Below are 23,195 nucleotides of genomic sequence, written 5' to 3' on the forward strand. Positions count from 1 at the left end.
TTAACACTGTGTGTGGAGGGGCAGAAGCCTAAGAGATAAATCTTGGAGGCTTGTGGGACCCTATCTTCTGCCATGTGAAGAGCAAAACAGCAAAAGAGCAAAATAGTATACAGAAGATAGAAGATGAAGGGTGTATGTACAGAAAAGCCACACAGAAAGATGTCTAAGGCTATTTGAATCCTCGGCTTTGACATATCCTGGGGTCCAGGTATATTCCTGCTCTGGGATTCATTCCTGCCCTGAGTTCTCCGACTTCCTTCTAACAAAGCCTCTCTTTTTGGGTCTAAGCTGCCTCAGTGGATTTCTGTCACCTGAAGTAAAAGTAGTCCTAATTAATAAGCATATGGGCATCTTTGCGGACTGTTTCCTTTGGACGTAATCTTCAGTGGCAGAGAATTTCTTGGCACCTTCCATGAGGAACGTATGTTTGAGGAATTATTTTTGTTAGGAATTCCTGAGGAGAATAGAAGACTATGGAGTTGGGACCCTAAATTCTAGACCCGTCTCCATGACACACTTTATTGTGTGATTTCGAGTGAGTCTCTTTGTCTTACTGAATTTCCAACTCCTCACACACAGGGAAGGGTTAATATATAGGTTGTGAACTTTTTATGCAAATTAGCTAAATCGCCCAAAATTTAAAACAGGCGTAAGTGGCACTGATCTGGGGGGAGGCCTTAGCCTCCCTGCTTGGAGGTCAGGAGTGCAGTAGAAATATGGTTTATGCAAACGCATTGTTTTATTGGAAGATTAAAGAGTGGGAAGTCATCTGTATTAGTCGGAATATAAATACAGGAACTAAGAATGTAAGCATACCTCTAAGATGATGGCATAGGAAGCTTGACCTAAAAATAAATGTTTGGAGTTGAAGGGAAAGCTAGTGGCTGAGATAGTGTCAAGGGCAGACTGATCTGTTATCCTTCATCCTGGGGCTCCCTCTCTTCTCTGCGTAGTACTTATTGTGCAATTCTTCATGGAGTCACAAGTGCCATGAAAACAGAGGCCGGGTCTGGTGGTTTCCTAATTCTTTCATGCTCTAATCCCTTCAGTTCATCCCCGAGTTCCATTCCTGTCATCATTCCTGTCATCAGCAGCTCACTTAACAAGCTGGGACTCTCAGGACATTCTGGCACCTGCAGGAAGCCCCTTGATCTCGGAAGCACCAAGCGGCTGCCATCAACTTTTCTTTCTCTTCTTGCTACTGGTTTTCTAGGTCTGAGTTATCCAGATCTACTTCTTTGTTTACTGTAGTTCTGTGCCTCTTGGGTTTCATGTATGGCTATCTGTCCTCTAAGTTTGCCTTTTTCCTGCCTTTATGTTCCTGGAAGGCTGCTGTCCAATCAAGATCTATATTTCCCAGCACCCTTTGCTTTTTGGTGTGGTCCTATAATGAATCCTTGCTGATGAAACACAAACAAAAGTGTGTCATTTATGGATTCTGACCATCCTTTGCCTGTTTGTACCCAGATTCATTTTCTTGTCCTCTCCTTGCTCTGCAGATTTCGTAGGGGATTGGCTGGTCCCTGCCAGCAACAGTTTCCCAGGCTTCCTTGCCTACCTCTGGCTAGGCTAGGCTGGTGGAAGGCATTGTAAGGAAATAGAAGAAGGGAGAAACAAGGCAATTCAGGCATGATGTCTTGGCTGCAAGTGACATTTCTGTGCTTTCATCTCTTAGTGAACAGCTCCTTCTTCTGCAGCCTCAGATGCCCAGCAGCCTTCTCTGTGGTTTGGGGGGGGGCGGTGAGTGAGGAGGGGAAGTGGCTTCTTGCTGATGCGAATCTCTAGATTGCTTGCATCTCTGTTTGCCTTTTCAGGTCTTGCTGTTGCCCAAATTAAATTCCCTCTGTTGGATTAGCTGGCTGGGACTTTGTTTTCCTGCTCAGACCCTGACCAATATACAGATCAAGGTGGTAAAGAAGCAGGCATGTTTTCTTTACTCCAACGCCTTCTGTCTCTGGTGGGGGTCCTGGGGATAATGAAACTACCGGATTGAAAGAGCTAGGGTTTCTGTGGCAAAGTGCAGACCAGAAATATCCCACACTAAAGTGCTATATGAGGAAAGAAAATTTGGGGGGCGGGTCACCAGGTCATGAAAATTTGAAGTTTTGTTATAGCAGGTAGACTTATCCTAATATACTAATCCAAATAGGTGTGGAGATCTCAGATGTTTTTACCTTGGCCTCAACTGGTTCACTTATATGGCTTTGGGCACATTGCTATAGGGAAGAGTTTAAAATTAATCAGAATGGATAGTGTCTCTGTTCCCTTCCAAGCTCTGTGTTGCTGGAAGTATGTTAAAGGGATCCTAAATGAGTTGATGAAGAAATTATAAAAATAGGGATGACTAATGCCTAGCACAGAGGTGCACATCTGTAATACCAGTTCTCTGGGAGGCCGAGGCAGGAGGATCACAAGTTTGAGTCCAGTTTGGGCAACTTAGCGAAACCATATGTCAAATTAAAAAAAAAAAAAAGAGTTGAGGATGTAGCTCAATATGAGGGCTGGGGTTTCAATCCTTAGTACAAAGAAGGTATTTTTTACATCTGAAATCATTAATGAATTCACTTATTAGCTAACTCATTAATTTCTTGAAATGTTTACTAAATACAGCTTGTTTGTAAAAACCTTTGCTAAGCACTGAGTATCAGTTCTAGCTCTTAGGAAGACAGGCTATGAGAAAGGACTCAACGCTGATTAGGCTCTGCTTGACCTAGAATTCAAATAAAAAATGTGGATAGAAACCACAGACCTACCACATACTGACCCTCTGGGGCTTTTGGTGGCCGCTTGGTCAGCGTGATCCTTCCGGGGCTTCGCAAAGTACAGGCAAGCCTGGTAGGCAGTTTCCCAGGTGGTGTTTTTTTGTAGCTCAGAGCTGCTGGCATCATGCAAGAGTTCAGCCACTTGGCTGAAGGCCTGGGGATTCTGCTGTGTCCTTATTTCCTGTGTGTGTGAGAAAATGTGACTGGCGTGATGGACAAACCTAGCTGTGTTTGTTTCTGGCCTCTTTCCTGACCTGTCTATGGAAACAGCTTGTTAGCAATCATGCACAGGAGATGGGTTCACGTAGGGCTGATTCAGAAGCCTGTCCTGGAGGCTCGGGTGTCGGGGTCCTGTCTGACTTGGGCCGTCCAGCGCTGTGTCAGCTGGCTGTGCCTGCGACCAGGTCACAGAGCGTTGCCCAGGACCCCACATTGGGCAGGGCGTTGAGACAGACCTGGGGTAATGTCCAGAGGCCGAGAAAGGCAGCTGCCTATGCCGTGGAAGCCTGTGAGTGGCCTCGTGGAATTGACTGCAAGGGAAATTGGGCTTCCTGGTGCCTTCAGTGTCTGGGGAAAAGACAGTAGAGATGTGAGTTTCCCATAAACTCCAGGACTGAGTTTTTCTGGATTAGTTCTTCTGGGTGGCTAAGAGTTGAGCTATCACTTCATTCATCTAACCATATGAAAAGAACATTTTCTAAAACACACTCAGAGCCCCTTCCCTTCTTCTTGGCTCCAACTTGCTGCTCTGTGAGGGCTCCGCAGAGCACATGAAAGTCAGGCAGGAGAGATCACATCTAGGCTCAAGTGCTCTAGAGTTCTGTAATGAAAGTCTGAGTGCATAAATATAACTAGAAAGGAAATACTTTAAGCACTTGTCAGTCATTTACCTCATAAGAACCCAGGAGGGAGGGAGAGGGACTTTTTCCTAGAACCCTCTGTGAAATTCTGGGACAGGAGCCTTGAGGGACTGTGAGGTTAAGAAGGAATCTGAAGCAATCACTCCTGGCACCGCAGGACTTAGCACATTGCTTGCCAGAAGGGGGGGGGGTCAATGAAATCCATTGGCCATGACCTAGCTTCTTAGCTCTGCGTGGGAAGCAACCCCTGCCCCACCTCCTGCCCCGACTCTTCCTCTCCCACCCCCTTCTTTCTTAACTTCTGAATTCACCTCCATCCTTTCCTCCTACAAAGCTTTCTTTACATTGACATATTACATAGTTAACTCATTTAAGGTCTATGACGAATAGCTTCTAGTGTATTTCCAGAGCTGAGCAAATATCACTGTAGTCAACTTTTGAATTTTTTTATTACCCTAAAAGGAAATTGTGAACCCCTTAGCTGTCACTTCCTCCTCCCCAAATTCTGCTGTTCTCCTCCCAACCCTACTCCATCACTAACCTATGTTCTGTCTTCACAGATTTACCTATTATCAATATTAAATAAAAAAGGAACCCTGCAGCGTGACCCGCTCTCGTGCTCTCTGGCTTCAGTCACTTAATATAGTATCGTAGCAAGTACCAGCACTCCATTCCCCTTTGTGAGCACTGAGAAAGAGGTCTCAGGGAGGCCCTGAAGTATTTCAGTGTGTGGATTGTTTATTGGTTCACCACCTGATGGACTTTGGAGTTGTTTCCACTTTTTAGCTGTTATGAAGATGTTGCTATAAACATCCATGTCCACGTTTTTCAATTTTCCTTTTCGGTACTGGGGACTGAATGTAAGGCTTATGCATGCTGGACAAGTTCTCTGCCACTGAACTGTTTACCCAGCCCTATACAAATTTTCATCTGGAGGTTTTTCATCGCTCGTGGGGTGTAACTGCTGGATAATATGGTGACTCCAGGTTTAACTCTGTGCAGGGTTACTAGGAAAGCTTTATGCGTTAGAGATAGGACTCCATGCTTTAATACTCCTTGTTTCTATTTATGTTTAGAAACTTGGATTAAAAATATATGTGTGTGTGTGTACTGTTGTTTTTTTTCTAGCCAGTGAACCTTTTTCTCAGTGGTATCAGTGTTTGCATGTTTGTTCTGGGCCGTGTCAGTGAAAGCCCATCCTGTTTTTGTATTTGTTACCAGGTAATCCTTCTCTATTTTCCTTTCTTCCATTTTGTTCACTGCAGCTTAATTTTTTCTCTTTGGGACTATGCTTTTTTTTTTTCCTTTTAAATTCATATGAGTTTCAGAACTATCGAGAGGGAAAATGTGATTCCTACTATGCTGCACAGGGGGCTGGAAGTGAGGCTAGCAAGAGGCCAGGGAGAGGTGTGTGGGAAGCGTTCTGGTTCCCGGAACCCAGGGGATGCTGCAGGGCTCAGTGCCACCACCCCGGGTGCCCTGGGCTGCTCTCCAGGCCTCCGCCCAGGGCTCGCCGGGGCTCTGCTGTACGTGCTGCCCGGCACTTGCATGAAACACCTGCACACCATGATTGCCAAGGGCCCAGGAGCTGTTTGAGATGCTATATCCTGTTTGGGAATTGTTTCAAATGAAGGCAATGACTCTTCCTTGCATCAAAACAATGTTTTTAAGGTGGAGAAAAAGAAAGGGCAGAAGACTGGCAAGGATTCTTGCCTCAGAGAAGCAGTCTGCGTGCTGAGCTGTCCCCTGACTGGTAGCACCTGCCCCGGGTGCTGAGTTCTCACCCCTGCCTGCTTCCTCCGTGGGCTGAAGGGCAGTCATGAGTCCTCGTCAGGTCAGGAAGGATCTGGGTAGTCCCATGGTTTTGGGGCATCTTCTTCCCTGTTGCCTATTAAATTTTTCTCTTTTTGTTTTCATTCAACAAACGTTGGTTGAAAGCCACGATTTGCCCAGCACTGTCCTAGGCACTAGGACACAGACCTGGGTTCTGAGTGGCTAAAGTCCCTTCTCTCTTCTTATCCCACCTCCCTTTCTGTCTCACTCTCCATTCATTCCTTTCTCTTCTTATACTTTTCTATTTTTACATATTAGAGACACATTTTTTTCTTTAAAAAAGATGTTCTCATGTCAGTGCCTCATTTTCTGGACCTACATAGAGAGAATTTGAAGTTGGGGAGGCACTGGCACAGCCCAGGGCCAGCCCTGCAAGCAGGTGGTCTCCTCTTTGGGAGAGGATAAATCGGGACCTAGTCAAAGTCTCCTTCAGGAAACACCAGGGCTCTGGCTACTGGAGCGAAGGAAGGTGCTGCTTCTCAGAGGAGCTGACCCACTTTAGGGAGGGACGTACGCCTGTGGGTGTGTGGGGGCAATCTGGGGAGATGGCGCAGAGAAGCACTGACAAGAGTTGTTAGAAGCCCCTTGGGTTCAGATGTGCCATTTGATTCATCTCTGGCTGCAGCCCCAAAGTTTGCCCTTGAAAGTGCCTCCTGAGAGAGAACAATCATTTATATTATAAATGTAGTTTTTTTTTTTTTTTGTCTTTTTGAGACTGGATCTCACTATAGAATTCAGACTGGCCTTAAGCTCACTTTGTAGCCAAGGCTGTTCCCAAACTCGCAACGATCCTCCTGCCTCAGCCTCCGGAGTGCTGGGATTACAGGCATGTGCCACCATGCCTGGCTCTTCTAAATGTAGTGTATTGCTTTATTTATTTATTTTTTGCTAAAGTCATTTTAAAATGTCTTCTGTGATGTTCTTAGAGTCTTACTAAGTTGTTAAGTAGCCTAGGCTGGATGGACTCCAACTTGTTATCTTCGCGCCTCAGCCTCCTAGACTGCTGGAACCCGGTGCTGGAACACCTCCACAGTGCTGGAACCCTGTGGTTTCAACACTGGGAAAAATGGCTGATGAAAACTTCCAGAAAGATGGCAGAGTTTTAAGCAGCAACAAATCAACCTCTCCTAGATTCAAAATCCAGACCCTGGAAAATCACAAGTTGGGGGAGAAAATAAGGAGGGAGGTGGATCCCCAGCACCCGGGAAGAATCTGAAGGGAAAATCAGAGCCTACAGAGGAAGTGAAGAGACAGACTTCAACGCAGAAAAAACAAGGGGCAACCTCCCCGGCTCCTGGCTCATGAGGTGAGCAAGGACGGCGGAATTTACAGAGACACAGTGAAAGCAATGACTCCAGTGGCCTCTAGGGACAAAGGCACCAGTGGGACCAGCAGTGGATGCTGGGCGCTACAACAGCTGTGAGAGCAGAGACGCAGCCCGAGTCGGACACTGCCATAGGACTGTAGACCCTGGCCTGCTGTGTTTGTTGAAGGAGCTCCAGTCTTCACCTCCACCTTGGCCTTCAGCTCCCGGCTTCCAGCGATTCCATCTCCTCCATCTTCAGTCTCTAGCACAGACCATTCGGCCTCCTGATACAGACTTGCAGGGGACACCACTGTGAGCTCTGGGCCTTCAACTGGATCCTTTCGGTCTCCAGCGCACGGACAGCCCTTTGTACTCTTCCACACCTGCTTCTGTGAGCGGCCATTCATAAAAACGTGACAACAGAGGCCAGGCCAACTTTTTAACCTGCAAAAAAGTGTGGGAGGAAAAGGAAAAGGCGAACTGAGCCAACTTTCAAAGCAATATTCAAGCAGGGACTTTTCCTCTATACAAAGCTAACACACAAACTACTCAGGATGCCTCTGAAGAGCTTTGTAATTATGACTTTAGGAGAGAATTGAGAGAGAGAGAAATAGGGATTGTCCAACCCGAGAACACACGCCCTCCTCGTCAGTGTGAAAGAAGCCTCAGTTAGGGGCTGGGGGTTTAGCTCAGCGGCAAAAGCGCCTGCCTGGCAAGCGCAAGGTCGTGAGTTCGGTTCCCGGTACCGGAGAAAAACCAAAAAAAAAAAAAAAAAAAAAAAAAAAGAAGCCTCAGTTAGATCAGACTCCTGCCGCCAACCTTGATGCAGATGATCCTCTGCATAATCAGGAGTTTGAAGAGGAGAGCGATGACCATGATACTGCAGCTCTTCTTGCAGAACTGGAAAAATTTAAAAAAGATAGAGCCGATGAACAGATCAGGAAGGAACAAGAACAAAAAGCTGAAGAAGAAAGGATTCATATAAAAAACACTCTAAGCAGAAACCCTCTTCCTCATCTCACTCACCCGCCTCACCATGAGGCCAGCTTCAGAGTGAGAAGGGGAGAGGGTGAGGAGGCTGCCGTCAAGAACTGTGCCAAAGGTGCCGATGATTGGGAGAAAGACAAACGGCTTGTAAATGGCACGCTGCAATCTAAGCTTCACAAAAAGTCCACGGGCGAATAGATTAAGTAGTACAGTTTTACGTGCTTAATTAAATTCTATAAAATGCTAAGGACTGGCTTGATTTTTTTTTACCACCATCTAAAGGCTGTCTAGGTTTCTCTAATTCCAAGCTCCAAAATATTTTGTGCTTTGATGATACCTTATGTGATAATGGACATGGGAATAGGCATAATAGAGTTTCCATTCTCTGAGTGTTTCCAGTCACATGCTGTATGGACTTCTGAGTTATCTGCTTTCCCTCCTTCTAAGGGCCGATTAATAAGATAGATGTTCTACGTAATATTAATGGATTACTTGGGTTTATCAGCTTCATGTGGTTTTGAATTATAGTATGAGTAAATAAGTTAGTGGGTTATTATTATCTTACTTTTATGTACTTGCTTATGTGCATGGGGCTATTATTTTAATGTTGATTACATATATTATGTTTTATGCGGTATAATACATGTATAGTATTGGTGACATTGGTAATGGGGCAATGCATTAATGCACAAAGCACGTAAGGTAAAGAATAGTATGGATTAAGTCTTCAAAATGATAATACATGAATGCAATATTGGTGAGGGAACAATTTAATTAGAATTAGCTTTGGGAGCAGGCGGTGGAGCTGTGAGCTTTTTGCTTGATTTTGATGTCCTAGGGAGATGAGCTCCCCAGTTTTGGTTTCAAGACCACAGTAACACTTACTGTGTTACAAGTCTGTATCAGGAGGCCAAAAAACTCATTTTTGTAGTTTATTTTCCAGTGGGCTTGTTTTCTGTTTTTGTTTTTTTTTTTGTTTTTTTTTTTTTTTTCCAGTACCGGGAATCGAACTCACGACCTTGCGCTTGCCAGGCAGGCACTGTGCCGCTGAGCTAAATCCCCAGCCCCTCTAGTTGGCTTGTTAGTGGTGTAAAGATTAAAATAATAGAAAAAATAAAAGAAAGTGCCTCCTGGCTCTTTACTAGGAAAGCTTGGAGACTTGGCCTCAACTCTGTCAGGCTGTGGTGGGAATGATGTTTCCATGCTGGAATGTTTGGGACCATTGAGCCTAAGCCCAAGGCCCTGCCTCTAGCCTGACTGACCCGAGACTGGTCCTCCTTAGAGTCAGATGACAGGCATGGGCTTTGCCTCCGCTCGAGTCACACCTTCTCCTTGGAGGGAAAGCCCGGCCATGTCCCTGTTGTCTCAGAGAGAAAGAGAGAGAGAGAGTTTCTGTCCACTGGATGGTCGAGGGCCCTGGACCAGACTGTGGTGGGGAAGACTCTGGAAATGTGCTGTTCTCTGGGGACCTGTGGGCCAGACTGTCGTGCATGCCAGGGTGGATTCAGGAGGCCCTGGTGCGGGAACGGCCAGTGCGACGGCGATGGTAGCAGAGACAGCAATGGCTCCCGCCAGTGACATGCAGGCTACAAGGGGCCACTGTCCACTGACTGCAAGGACGGCTACTTCTAGTCGCTGAAGCCCGAGACCCACAGCACCTGCACAGCCTGTGAAGAGTCCTGCAGGACATGCTTGGGCCCAACCAACAGGGACTGCAGCGAGTGTGAAGCCGGCTGAGCATGCACAGAGGACGCTTGCACGGATGAGTGTGCAGGAGACACACCTCCCTGCAATGACACCTGTGAGAACACTGCTGGCCCCTATGCCTGCAAAGAATGCGATTCCACCTGCGTGGGGTGCACAGGAAAAGGCACAACGAAGTGCAAGGAGTGCGTCCCCAGCTACACAAAGGACGGCGGGCAGTGTGCAGACATAGACGAATGCTCACTAGCAGAAAAGGTGTGTACAAGGAAGAACAAAAACTGCTACACTACCTCAGGGAGCTTCGTCTGCATGTGTCCCAACAGCTTTGAGGAGACGGAAGACAGCCGAGGGTGAAACCACAGGAAAAAACCCAACACAGGCCCCTGTGAGGACTTGAGACTGCACCCAGACCTACCCTGTAAGTTATTCAGAAAGGTGGCCTGCAGGAACCTTGGCCCTGTGGATATTGTCCCACTTCTCTGGCTGGAGGCTGGAGGGAGCAGCTGCTGCCTTGAAACTGCTGATACTCATCTGGCCTTTAAAATGCTGCATTTCTTGGTTGTTGTTAAACAGATTTGTATATTTTGATACCATTCTTTACAATAAAACTGACCAATGAAGAAAAAAAGTAATGCTCTTCACACTATTTGCAATGAAGACTTTGTGTGTGTGTTTAAAATTTCCAACCATTTGTGGACCAATAATTGCTGCAAAATATGGTAAAAATAAAATACTAGACAAATGAAATAGAAAAAGCAAGGATATACAAAACACAAGCTCTGACTTTTGTTGTTGTTTGTTTGTTGAGATAGGGAGTTGGTATGCAGCCCGGGCTATCCATGAACTCACAATTCTCCTTTCTCAGGCTCCTGAGTGCATTACAGTCATGTGCCACCAGGCCTGGCTTCAGTTCTGTCTTCTAAGATTAGATTTGATAATATTAAATTGAACCATTTAAATCTGAACATTGTTATACTTTCTATGCTTTTCTTGTTGTGGGCCAGTAACAGATCCAGGGTGGGTAACAGTGTGCGGGCCACACCCTGGCCCCACTGGCTTCCCTTGCCCCCACCCCTTCCCGTGGGGGCAGCAGCTCCTGCCTTTGGACGAGGGCGAGAGCACCGGTGGGCTGAGTGCAGGGCGTGGAGCTTTCTGGCCAGTGTGTGTGGGGGTGGGTAGGGGACAGACAGCCCAACTGGAGTCGAGTATGTGTTCTTTCTAACATTCAGGGGTTTCTAGATAGCGATCTAGGCACTAAACCACCTAATTCATTCCCGTTGAGTTTGGGTACAGGACTGATGAAACCCCCAGAAAAGCAGCACCGGAAGATCCAGGAAAGGCAGCAGCCGGGGTAGTGCTGAGGGGCTAGCTGCCAAGTTCACCGGCCTTCATTTAGGGCCCCACCCTTGACATAGCTCAGCTCCCTCTATCTCTGCCTCTGGCATAAACTGTCAAGAGCAAGTCAGGGGATTCCATGCGGGAAAAAGTCCAACTCAGTCCAGTCAGGGGTGGGCGAAGAAATGGGGTCTTCTCACCTGCTCTGTCTTTCCCAGGGGCAGAGGAAGTCAGTGCTCCAAGGACAAAGGTGATGCAGGCGGGGACAAGGGCAGCTCTGGGTGCAAGCTGCTGCCTGTGGGAGGCTCCCAACAGTGTACCACTTGGCCGGCAGCAGCAAAGGTTTAATCATTAAATTGCAGGGACAAATTCCTGGCACTACCCTATGCAATCAGCTCATCCCCCTGGGTCTAAGTGTGCTGAAATGTTGCTTCCTTGCTCCTGGGGTAACTGCTCACTTAGCAAACAAGAGTCTCTGCGGAAGGCACTGACCTGTGATTTATGGGTCATAAAAGGGCCGGGTTGCTTGATGCCTATACTTTTCTGCCTGAGAAGAAACATTAAATGCGAGCTAATGGATCCTTGGCTCTAACGCGGTTGCTGCTTGCCGGATGCCGCACGCGAGGATTCCGTTGCAACCTGGCTCCCCGGCCAGGCAAGTGGGTTCACCCTGCAGATCTCTCGGAAGCTGCAGCGGCCTCAGCCATCGGAGGCGCAACTGAAAGGTCTGGAAGCTGCTGGTTCTCCTTTCTGGTCCCTCACACTGAACATCTGTTGCCATGACGGTGTTTTATATACAGCTCTTCAGAGTTAAAATCCTTACATGAAGCAGAAATTCAAGCTGATGCCACCATTTAAAATGATGGTTAAACAAGCCGTAGTTCCAGATGGAAGGCCTCCTTGACCTTATACCGAACAATTTCTTATAGAAGCAGAGTCCGTTTGAATACACAACGTCGTGTGTTCCTTTACTGAGCGGGCAGCCTTCCAATGAGTTGGCTCTGGGTCTTTACCAGTAGCAGACTCTAGGTGGCACTGCGGTGTAACTTTCGGGCCCTGCAAAGCCCACCAGAATGCGTAAATCCGGACAGTTTGGTTCTCAGAGCAGTTAAAACCTTTAAGGAGCCGAGTACAAATATCATTGCTTACAGGTTGCTGTAGAAGCCTGAGGGCCGCAGACCATCCTCTCCAGTGACTAAATGGCTAACTGGCCACGGTGGCGTGGGGAAGGATGCGTATGCACCTATTGGCCTGCAACGTTTTGACACAAGTAAGGCCCCCTCCCCTTGTCTTCTGTGGGCAGGAAGTAAGAGGTCAGGCAGAGAGAATGAAAAGCCAGAGAAAACACTAAGAATGAAATGTTTTTTTGTTGTTGTTGCTGTTGTTAAAGAAGATCTTCCTATGTGGCTCAGGTTGGCCTTGAACTCTTGGTGATCCTCCTGTTTCAGCCTCCCAAGTTCTGGTATTACAGGCTGACGCCACCACTCCCAGCTTAAAATGGATTTTTCAGTGATCATTATCATTTTATTTTTAAGGAGACTGTGTTCTGAAATACATGGATTTCCCCTGGGCTTTTACTCCCACCTAACCATTGAATTAAAGAAAGTAGTTAATAGAGTATTATAGTGAACCACGCTGAGATAAAAGGTCCTTATTAATGAGTGATAAAATATGAAGGAGGAAAAAGTAAGAGAAACATCATAAAATGTCTCTTCTCATGGGCCACGTACTCTAACATTTGGGTTTATGTTAGCCTTATGAAATAAGGATTAACTCTGCCCACCCGATTTTCACGGAATGGAGGTATACATAAGGTAATTATCTGAACCTCATTTAGCCCAAGTTAGCAAGGATTTGCTCCACCTCCTATGTCTAACGGTTCTCAAACTCAGTGGTTCTCAAAGTGTGATGCCTGGACCAACAGCATCACCTGAAACTTGTTAGAAATGCAAATTCCTGAGCCCCATCCCTACCTCCTACATCAGACTCTGGAGATGGAGCTTAGCTGTCTATGTCTAGCCAGGCCTCCAGGTGATTCTGATGCATGTGGATGTTTGGCCGCACCTCCTCGGAAGAATCGCTCAGGACGTACACTGGGGGAAAGGGAGAGCAGACAGGCTGTGCAGAAAACATCCGAGCCCTTGCTAAGTGTCAGCAGTGTGGTAAGTCCTGGGGTCGCAGTGAAAACAAACCACGGTTCTCCTCTCAATCTGTTTACAGTTTGGGTTTGTGTTGGGGTAAGAAAGTAATTCTACCTACAGAGGAGGGAAGAGAAAAGATAGTGTGGCAAGGGACATTGGGGTGGAGTTGTGAAAGATAAGACTTAATGAGGCAGAGAAGGGCTTGTAGCTTTTGCAAGTTGCTTTTCATTTTTGCCAAAGAATAATCTGTCCACCTCAGAGCATGAAGGAATCAAGCATGTTACGAGTGCTTATCTAAGTTTTCCCTCTCTTACCATTTGGGTAAAGCCATGGTCTTTGTAAGTCACTTATTAATGGGGAAAATTCTGGCTATCCTTGGATTTTCACTCCTTGAAGTAATGTCTACCGATCTCTGAGTAGAAGAGTGACTCAGGAATACTGTACTCAGGCAAAAGTTTGCTTAAATGTAAAAGTCAACAGGTAAACATTCTCATGTATTAACAAACTCAAGAATTGCAGAATGTACAAATACCTTTTGGAGAAAAATGTTCCTTAGTATAAGATTAAGCCATGTAAGTAACAATAAAGGACAAAGGAAAGGAATAGTCACAGTGAAAGAGCATTTAATACTTTTTTTTTTTTTTTTTTTTTTGAGATAGGGTCCCGCTATGCAGTTCAGGCTGGCCTTGAGCTCACTTTGTAGCCCAGGCTGCTCTCAAACTTGCAATGATCCTCCTGCATCAGCCTCCCAAGTGTTAGGATTACAGGCATGTGCCCCCATGCCTGCATAACCCATTCTTTTTTTTTTCTTTTATGGTACTGGGAATCAAACTCAACCTTGCACTTGCCAGGCAGGTTGTATGCCACTGAGCTATATTCCTGGCCCTTAATCTATTTAAATATAAGAACTAAGTCTAAACAAAAGTAGAAATTATGGTAACAGGATAGAAAATCAATGTTATAATCCTTATCAAAGGCTATGGATGGAATTATGAAAGTATTGATTTTCTGATCTTTCTTGGCAGGAAGCTGACTTTTAAAATGATGAATTTCTTTTTTCAAAATAAGTTTTCTTTTAACTTAGAGCATTCCTTTATGATATAATACCTTTTATGCCCTAAATCTACATTTATAGGAAGTCTTTTGGTGCTTTACTTTCTTATAATTCTTTTTCTTTTGTTAGTTAATACTAGGTTTTACAATTTTTGAAAGTGAAAGCTAGGTAAGGTGGTATAATCTGATATTGTTTAGCTTATTTGTTATCTATTCAAATCCATCTTTCTATTCCCCCCCATCTTTCTATTTTCTATCCATTGTAGGCTAATCTCTTTTATTCTTATGGCTTGAATTTACCTAGTTTACTCTAGATGTTCATATATTTACCTTTATCCTTGGTCCCTCTTCTGAATTTCAGGATTAACTATCCAGTGGCCTATTCAACAGCTTTAGCTATCCAATGGTATTTTTCACCATGTTTAAAACCAGACTCATTTTACTCATCTTCCAAATCCAAATTTGCTGCTCCTCCTATATTTCCACATTTCCTGTCTTAGACCATGATTAACCATCAATTCATTCAAACCAGACCCTTGGAATCATCCTTGGTTCCTCACCTTTGCTTCATCTTGTTCATCCAGTCGGCCCTTAATTTCACATCCAAGCCAGAAGCTTGGAGTCAACCTTGATTCTCACCTCCTCTCATCCTTCTGATCTAAGCAACCAACAGTGTCACCCCCTAAGCGTTTAGTTTTTCCTCTCTCCTCTAGTGTGGTTACCACACTGACTTAGGACACAACCTCCCCAGGGACTTTGACGGTGCCTCTTACCTGGTCTGTAGGCTCCCTTAGTGTTTCTCCATTCAATCCATTGTTCATTTTTTTGGCAGAATGATTTTTCTAGGAGACAGGTTGATCTTGTTACTCTCCGGCTGACATCCTTCGGGGTCCTTATTTCCATGAGGATAAATCAAGTTACTCAGCATCTTCTCTGTCTGGACTATTGCGTTTGTCTATTTGCTGACAGCCTGGCTTTATGGGAAGAACTTGTGGTCTTTCTGCCTTCAGTTCCTTTGTGACCTTCATGGCCTAGACAGTATCTGTTTATTCACTGAAACACAGCTCAAGGGGCACTGTGGGAAATCCTCTAGTCCTTGGACTAAGTTTATCTTCTCCATACTCTATAGAAACTGTCACATACCTCTATTGTAGCACTGAACATTTAAAAACTGCGTAAGTGTGGTCTCTCCCCCCCCCCCTATCACTGCGGGTTTCTCTCTTGTAGGAACTGTGTGTGTGTGTGTGTGTGTGTGTGTGTGTTTAATCACAGTGCTTGTTATACAGCATGACACACAGTAGGCTTACACAGAGAATTGAAGTGAACTAAACAATCTTGGTATATCTTTCTATTGACTACCAAATGTACTTCTCTCCCTTGGGCACAGTTGGATAAACACTGCCAAATTCAATAGTGCTGCATTGTTCTGAACTCTGGGAAGACCACCTTCTTTTTATGGACTCATTCTTTCTTCAGATATGTTAATCCTATTGATTAAATTACAGCTTTCTTTTAGAACAATCACATTCCAGTCATGCCACTTTAGGCGGCATCCTAGGCTCCTTAATTGGATTTCTCCTTTCATTCATTAATTCATTTATTCTATTCATGGAACTCTGCATATTTAGAAGCATCTATTAGGTTTTCAGTAAAACAGTGTCCTTTATATTTCTGGCCTTCAGTGTGGAGTACAAACTGTGAGGCCTGAGGATGTTTTAGTGGGTGGGATGTGTGTATGAAGCAGGTGCCAATGACAGGGGAGGGCAGGAGTCCTATGTGCTGAATCTGATCTCAGGTAACTCCCTAAATTTCTTGATTGAGAACAGTCCAGTGCAGAAGTGAATAGCTCTGGTTTGAAGTGAAGCAGATCTGCTTTCTTTTGGGGGATAGGGATTTAACCCAAGGCTTTTGCACTGAGCTGTAGCTCTAGCCCCAAATTACCAAGTTGCCCATGTTGGGTTTGACCTTGGGATCCTTTGCCTCTGCCTCCCAGACTGCTGGGATTACCGGTATGTGCCACCATACCTAGTTTAGACCTGGTTTGGAATTTCAAGTCATCAATTTAATGAGCTAGTTCCTTACCATGAACCTCTTTGTTGAAGCAGGGTAATAGTGGACTAACCTTATAGGACTGTTTGGGAATTAAAAGACAGTATTGAAAGGTGCAAGGGAGGTGATCAGCATGCTGCAAGTGGTGTTTCACCTTAACAACCTCCTCCTTGTCCTCACTTCATAGTCGTGGTGCTCTGAGTGTGGACTTAGCCTGACCATGCTCTGGGTCCTCCTGTTCTCGGGATGTGATTTATTCGATAGTGATGAGAGGCTGAAAAAGACCTTGTGGATGTTCCAGACACTGGTTGCCTTTTTCTGCTTCCACTGTTAGGAAATGCTTTGTGTTTTTCAGGACTCTGTTTATCCAGGGATTATTTAGCATTTTTATTCTCCGAAGGTGCTGGCATAGCTTCAGTCTGTAATTCTAAAGAGAAGGCATTTAGCTGTGCCTTTCTTTGTTTGTTGGGAGCATTTCTGTAGATAAGCAGCCTGCACAGTAAATAAACTGCATTGTTATTACATTGCCTAGCAATTTACCTGTAACAGACGGCTGTGCCTGCTATAATGACAGGATAGCTAATCCATACCTCTGCATGATTTTATCTCCTACTGGAGGAGCCTGGCGAGTTTAAGGGGGACGCCCTTGGGGACCAGTGGGGGGATCCAGTTGTGGCTTGTGAGCGAATGTTTGGCAGGAGGCTCACCAAAAGTCCGGCCTAGATTCTGAATAAGTACTTAATTTCAGTATCAATTACCTTAAGCTTCCCACAAGTAGGTTTTACCTACAGCTTCTGTGGAAGAGCAGTTTGATTTAATTAAGGAAGTGTCTCCATCCTAGAGTTTGTGGTTAATACAGAGAATACTTTTTTTTTCCCTCTCACTGCATTAAAAGTGTCAGATATGCAAATATCCTATCATCCAACTCGCCTTAAAAGTAAATAACCATTGCCTTTGGTGACCCACAAATAGTACTTTCATCTATTGAACTTCCTGTATGCTTTTTGATAAAGCTCTCAAAATGACTTATTAGATCCAAGGGCAAGAAGTATTTTATAGCTCTATAAAATTAGCTTGATGCTGCTTCCCAAACAACTTATAGTGGGACCATAATTTCCAAACTACAGAATTGGACCTGGATTGTACCTTGTTTCTTGGGGCCTGCTGTTTGTTTTTTTGACTAGATTGAAAGCTTCTGGAAAGAGAGGGTTGCTCTCTTTGGGAAGCTGTGTTGACCCCTGGGAAGAGAACACATTTGATTTCCGTCTGGGTTCCACCCCTGGGGTCAGCCGTTAGCAGCCCTATGACCTTGGGGAAGTAATTGTCTTCCCATAGCATTTTGTTGCTGTTGTGGTAAAGCTTGTTGGAGATATTACTTAAGCATTTTCAGTCATTATTTTTCTAGTCTCAGATACCCGTCACAGTTTAAAGATTACTGGCAGTGATTATCACGAAGGCGAGGAATTGTTTCAAATTTGGGAAAACTCTTTATAGTAGCCAAATGCTTTTCCTATTCCTTTCCTTCCTACCTATGTCTTATGAAAGGAAATCTGTCTCACACCTCCTCATGCTAAGTTTGGTAGGGTGATTTCTTGGAGGCGGACTATTTATATCACTCTAATCTGTCTATTTCTCTCCTTCTCCAGCACCACCAATAGCTAACATTTATTGAAGGCTTACAGTGGGCTGGCCTATCCACAGGCTGATCTCATTTAATCCTCACTAAAACCATTATTATTGCCATTTTACAGGTGGGGAATTTGAGGCTTAAAGGGGTGAAGGAAATTATCCAAGGTCACACAGCTAATTAACGTTAGATTCCTGGTCCAGTCTCTCACTTAGGCCTAGACTTCCGTGGCAGGCTGATAGGAGAGCTGATAACTATTTTCTAGCATCTTCCTTTGCTGAAGTCAACTTGTTCTCACACGGAGACAAAGTGAGGTTTTGGGTTTTGAAATCCAGCGCCACCTTCCGTCATCACCCTCCCACCCCATGTTAATAATCTGCGCGATCTGGCTTCGTCCGCTCTGTCTGACCTGGTCCTGCTTTCCCCTTGCTCTCTGCCTTTTGTGACTTTCTTCTCGTCCCTGGGCTGTGCCGCCTGTCCTTGCGCCCTCACTGCCTACATCCACAGCCCTCCTCTTCCTCTTGCCTGTGGACTCAATCGCATCGCCTCATCCATTTCCCCTCAGCCTTCGGTGGAGGGTGTGTGTTCCACTCCCCCTGCTGATGTGGGCGGGGGCATTGGGTTCTCCCAACCTCTGCTGGTTCTTGGGCTCGAAGATTCATTTGTTCCTGAGCTCAGGTTAGGTCAGGTTCCTTGTTCGTTGCTTCATAGCGGCCTGGGGCTTTCCTTAATGACATTTATCAGAGTTTATGGTCACAAAAATTTTATCTGTGCAGTTATTGAGTTAATGTCTATGTCTTCTGCCCCAACTGAATACCTTAGGACAAAGAGTATGTCCACTTTAGCTATTCTGTGTCCTCAGAGTCTAACATAACCCTTGGAACGTGGTTATTATCATTTACCATATTGAATAAAGCTGAACACTAGACTGAGAAACACTAATAATCCGTTCTGTGGTTTCTTCGCCCTCTTCTCTCACGGGAGCAGTGAACAGCGTGTACAGCACATGACCTCTGGGTCTCTTTGTGAGCATGTGTGTGCAAGCATGCACATCTGCGTGTACACACACACACTGACTCATTCACACACACACACACACACACACACTCACATGGTCTCGCTCCCTCCCTCCATTATGAGCAGCTGAACCAGGAAGGTGAAGAATATTTTTCATGGCATTATTTTTATGATAATCTATTTCGATGGTTAATTTGGTTTAGGACACTGATTTATCACCAGTTTATAGATCTCTCCCCCTCTCTCTCTTTTTATTGTCCTATTTGAATTATAAAGATGGCATGTGTGAAATGGAACTTCTTGGCCTATTGTTCTGCTTCTCACGCAACCAGCATAGTTCAGACAATAAAAAGATCTATAAAATTAATATATACACAGAGTGAGAGGGGAAAGAGAGGGACAGAGACAGAGCAAATGGGTAATGCTTTGGAATTGGATACCACATTTTTCTCTCTCCGGTGAAGTTCAGAATTAAAATTTACATGGAGGAGGCATAAATGAGGTATGAAGGTGTTGTCCTCTCATGTGGAAAACGGTCTAGTAATTCTAGCCTTCTTGTGTTACACAAAAACATATTTTCCTTTTGCTTTTAACAATTTTAAGGGCTTGCAACTGCCAAGCTAACTTTAGACCAGCAACTATGACTTGAAAGTAAATAGCAGGTCACCTAGATTTGGTATCATGTAGTTGACCAGGTACATCCCAATGGCATCACAAGCAGGCATCTGAAAAGGATATTTTTCCCTATCACATGGTCCCTGCCTGGCACAGAGTAGGTGTCTGACAAATTGTTGTAGGGTACACACGTACCTGAACAAGTGCAGAGAAGGGATGGCTGGTTAACTGGTACCCGGATGTACCATCCCAACCTCACCAATCCTTCCCTTTGGCCCATGGTGTCCTTTTCTGGCCAACTCTTCCATTTTTTTTTTGGTCTCTCAGCTTCCTCCTTGGATTTGTGACTCTTCTCACGTTAGCTGTTGACCTGTCCCTTTCAAAAACATGAGATGGGGGAAATTCTAGCAGAGTACTTGGTGCTGATAAAGTGCCAGTGTGAGTAGAAAACGAACAACTACCTTCCTACCTTCTGAGGAGGTATTTTGAATGGCCAGGTGTCAGCTCCCAGATGTGATTTCACTTGAAGTTCTTGGATTGACTATTTATTGCTGTGCTTGAAATGATGGTTATTATTGTTACAAATATTATTATGCCGAGGAAGCCAGCTTGCAAGCACAGACAGCTGCATTGTTTACAAACATAATTAATGAGGTGATTTTTAATATCAACAGCTCAGCACCAGCCTTTTAAAAGACTGTTTATGGTCTGGGCTGCAGAACCATTTGTAACTTCCACTGCACTTCTCTGACAGGGCTGCCTCCAAAAACCATTTCCTTTGGCTGAGACCTGGTTTATTTTATGAATGACAAAAATAAACCTCTACTTGTTGCTGATGAGGGATGGTTTATGTCTAGCAAGCCCAGGCCTACCAAAAGATAAACACAGGAATACTTTTCTAAGAAGCAAAGGTGCATTTCTTAGCAGCTAACTTCTGTATTTATACAGAAGTCATGCCGCTGAGGTGGCCGTGTGGGGGACCGGGAGGGAATGGTACATTCTCTTTCTAAACATGGAAATGTTTTTGGTGATCTGATGCTATATAAGTGCCTGTAACATATCAGTACTTTGAAAAATGGCTTGTATGTCAAATAGGTTTTATTTATTTATTTATTTTTCTCATTTCCCAAGTAGGCTTTAGGCCCCTGTGATGTCATAGCTGAAGCTTGTTACATGACCTCAGCTTTTATTTCATTCAGTTATATTTGGGTGAGGGATTTGAACAAAGATTTTTTTCTCCTCTAAGTCTGACCTGACAATCTTTTGCAATGGACGCTTATGCCATTTTTCCTTGATAAGTAGTAGTGTGAACTCATCCATTTGTATTTGTTCTTCTTTCCCTTTGCACTCTTGATTTTGAACTTTGAGATTCTAACAGTGATTGATAGCTTGTGCACTCCAAGTTCACAAGATAAGGCTATTCCTGTAAGATACTCACGCTTGAGTACCTTCTCAAGTAAATAGGTGTATAAGACGGGAAGTAATCACCTTTGGTTCTTCTGGCTTCAAAAGCAAGAAAATAGGTGATTTTCTGGTTTTCTGGCTTGTTTCTTACCTTGCAGATGTTAGACAGTTTCATAGTCTTCTTAAACTTACTGTCTTTTTCCTTATGCAAATTTCAAGGGAATTACTGTTCTATTTCCTCTTGGCCATGGGTTATATCTATTTGGTAAAATGCAGTCAGTTACAGACAAAAAGATTAAAAGCAGTAAAGAGAACTAAAGTCCGTTATCTTGCATTTTTGTTGTAACTCTGAGGTAAATGCCTCTGAGACATAGTTTTATCATTTTTCTTGAGACAGGGTCTTGCTATGCAGTTCAGGCTGGCTTGGACTCACTATGTAGCCCAGGCTGGCCTCAACCTTGCAGTGATCCTCCTGCCTTTAGCCTCCCAAATGCTGGGATTACAGGCATGCACCACCATGCCTGGCAGTTTTATGATTTTGACTCCAAGTGTTCTTGTTTATTACCTTAATCCTTTGTCCTTGCTGGCATTTCTGGAATGGGTGATGAGAACTTAGTGAATGCTCCAGGTTTCATAACTTTAAGTTTTGAGTAAGAATATTCATCGGCTACAACTCCACATTAACAATCATCTGGGATATGTAACACCTACCCTCAGGAAGCTTACCCTCTCTCAAAGGATATAGAATAAATAATTATAATCCATGTTTCTAAGTGCACTGATATTCTTCTTAAGGGAGTTGTTTGTTTGATCTGTTTGACTGCTGGGCTTTTCGTTTAGCAGATTATAATCCTGAGCAGAGAGGAGAAAATGAAGGAGCCAGAGGGAGATAAATTGATTTATGTAGGAAAGGACATACAGCCATCAGTGGGATAGAAGAAAATGAATTTAGAAGGTGTGAGAAAGGAGCAAGGAGAGGGGAGCTCACGTTTGATGAAATAAGGAAGAGTTTGGTGGGTCAATTGTCATGACAACTATGATGTTTAGAGATGAGATTCAATAAGAAGTTACATTTATTTAAAAAACTGACAATTTCCATAAAGTAGGCAAATGTTAAGTGTATAGCTCATTGCATTTTAAAATATGAATACACTTGTGCAACTACTACCCATGTCAAGATACAGAACATTTCCTCCAGCCCTGAGAGAAAGTCCCAACCATGGTCATTGTTTTGATTCTGGTCCCATAGAGTAGTTTCACATGTTTTTAAGTGTCACATTCATGTTATCATTTAGTATGTATTCTTTGTTTCTCACTTCTTTCATTCAACTTTATATCTGTAAGATTTATACACTTTTGCATGTATCAGTCATCTACTCTTTTTCATTCTTAGTACTTCACTAAATAAATATACCATCATTAATTGATTTGTTCATGGGCAAATTAATGGATACGCCTATTGTCCATGTTAATAGACATTTGGGTTGTTTGCAGCTTTGGCACTATTTTGAGCAATGCTGGTATGAACATTATATCAGTCAGCTTTCTTATTTTTGCTGGAGCCATATACCTAAAACACACAACTTAAAGGAGAAGTTTATCGTGGTTCCTAGTTTCAGAGGGTTCAGTTCATGGCTGACTGGCTCCACGGCAGAAACAGCATGGTGAAAGGGCCTGGAGGAGGGGAGTTGCTCAACCCATGGCAGTCAGGAAACAGAGAGAGCAGCAAGAACCAGAGAGAGAGAGAGAGGGAGAGAGGGACAGAGACAGAGAGAGACAGAGAGGGTAAGAGAGAGAGATGGGGGAGAGAAACTTTAGGCTTCATTTTGGCAGATTCATACATGTATATTACATATATATTAGCATACTTTGATTATTTTCATCCACTCATCCTTCCCTTGTCCTGTTTTCTTTCCATAGTTGTACATTTCTAGGGGTGTATTTCAGTGCGTGGAATCAACCTCCTAGTCACATTTATCTGTGAAATCATCAATAGATTGATCCAGTGATGAGTATAGTGTTCCCATGTTCAGATCACCTTCTGAAAGCTCCACAGCTGAGCACGTGAGACTTTTGGGGAACTTTTTAGATCTAAGCCATAGCAAATATTACTGCACATGTCATTTCTGTGTGGTATAAGCCTAGGTGTGTAACTGCTTGGTATATGTGTGTGCTTAACCTTAGTTGGTGTTGCCATAGAGTTTTCCAAAGTGGCTGTATCAACTGGCATCTTTCATAGTAAAGTGCTCCAGTTACTCCACATCTTTCAAAAAAGATGAGTACTTCAAGAAAGTCTTTCTGGTTCTTGTATGATGTAATAACTGCTCTTTATTAGGCTTCAATGAAAACTGCCTTTGTACTTACAGTGATGTCAGATTCCTCAGAACCTCTGCCATGTCAGGTTTTCCAGGGTTTGAGTACTGGCTTTTCCATTTATTGTGTGTTCTTAGGCAAATTAGTTATTGCTTTTGTGTTTTGCCTTCTGGGCCTTTTATTCTTCAC

The 23,195-nt window shown here is 44.1% G+C and overlaps 2 pseudogenes; both read left to right on the forward strand.

Moving 5' to 3' along the window:
- Positions 1-3,056: 3,056 nt before the first annotated feature.
- On the forward strand, positions 3,057-7,946 carry LOC102012743 (annotated as a pseudogene).
- Positions 7,947-8,432: 486 nt separating this feature from the next.
- On the forward strand, positions 8,433-9,849 carry LOC102013061 (annotated as a pseudogene).
- Positions 9,850-23,195: the final 13,346 nt, after the last annotated feature.

This window comes from Chinchilla lanigera, unplaced genomic scaffold (assembly GCF_000276665.1).
Source record: "Chinchilla lanigera isolate Chin_1 unplaced genomic scaffold, ChiLan1.0 scaffold00008, whole genome shotgun sequence".
In the NCBI taxonomy this organism is placed as follows: domain Eukaryota; kingdom Metazoa; phylum Chordata; class Mammalia; order Rodentia; family Chinchillidae; genus Chinchilla; species Chinchilla lanigera.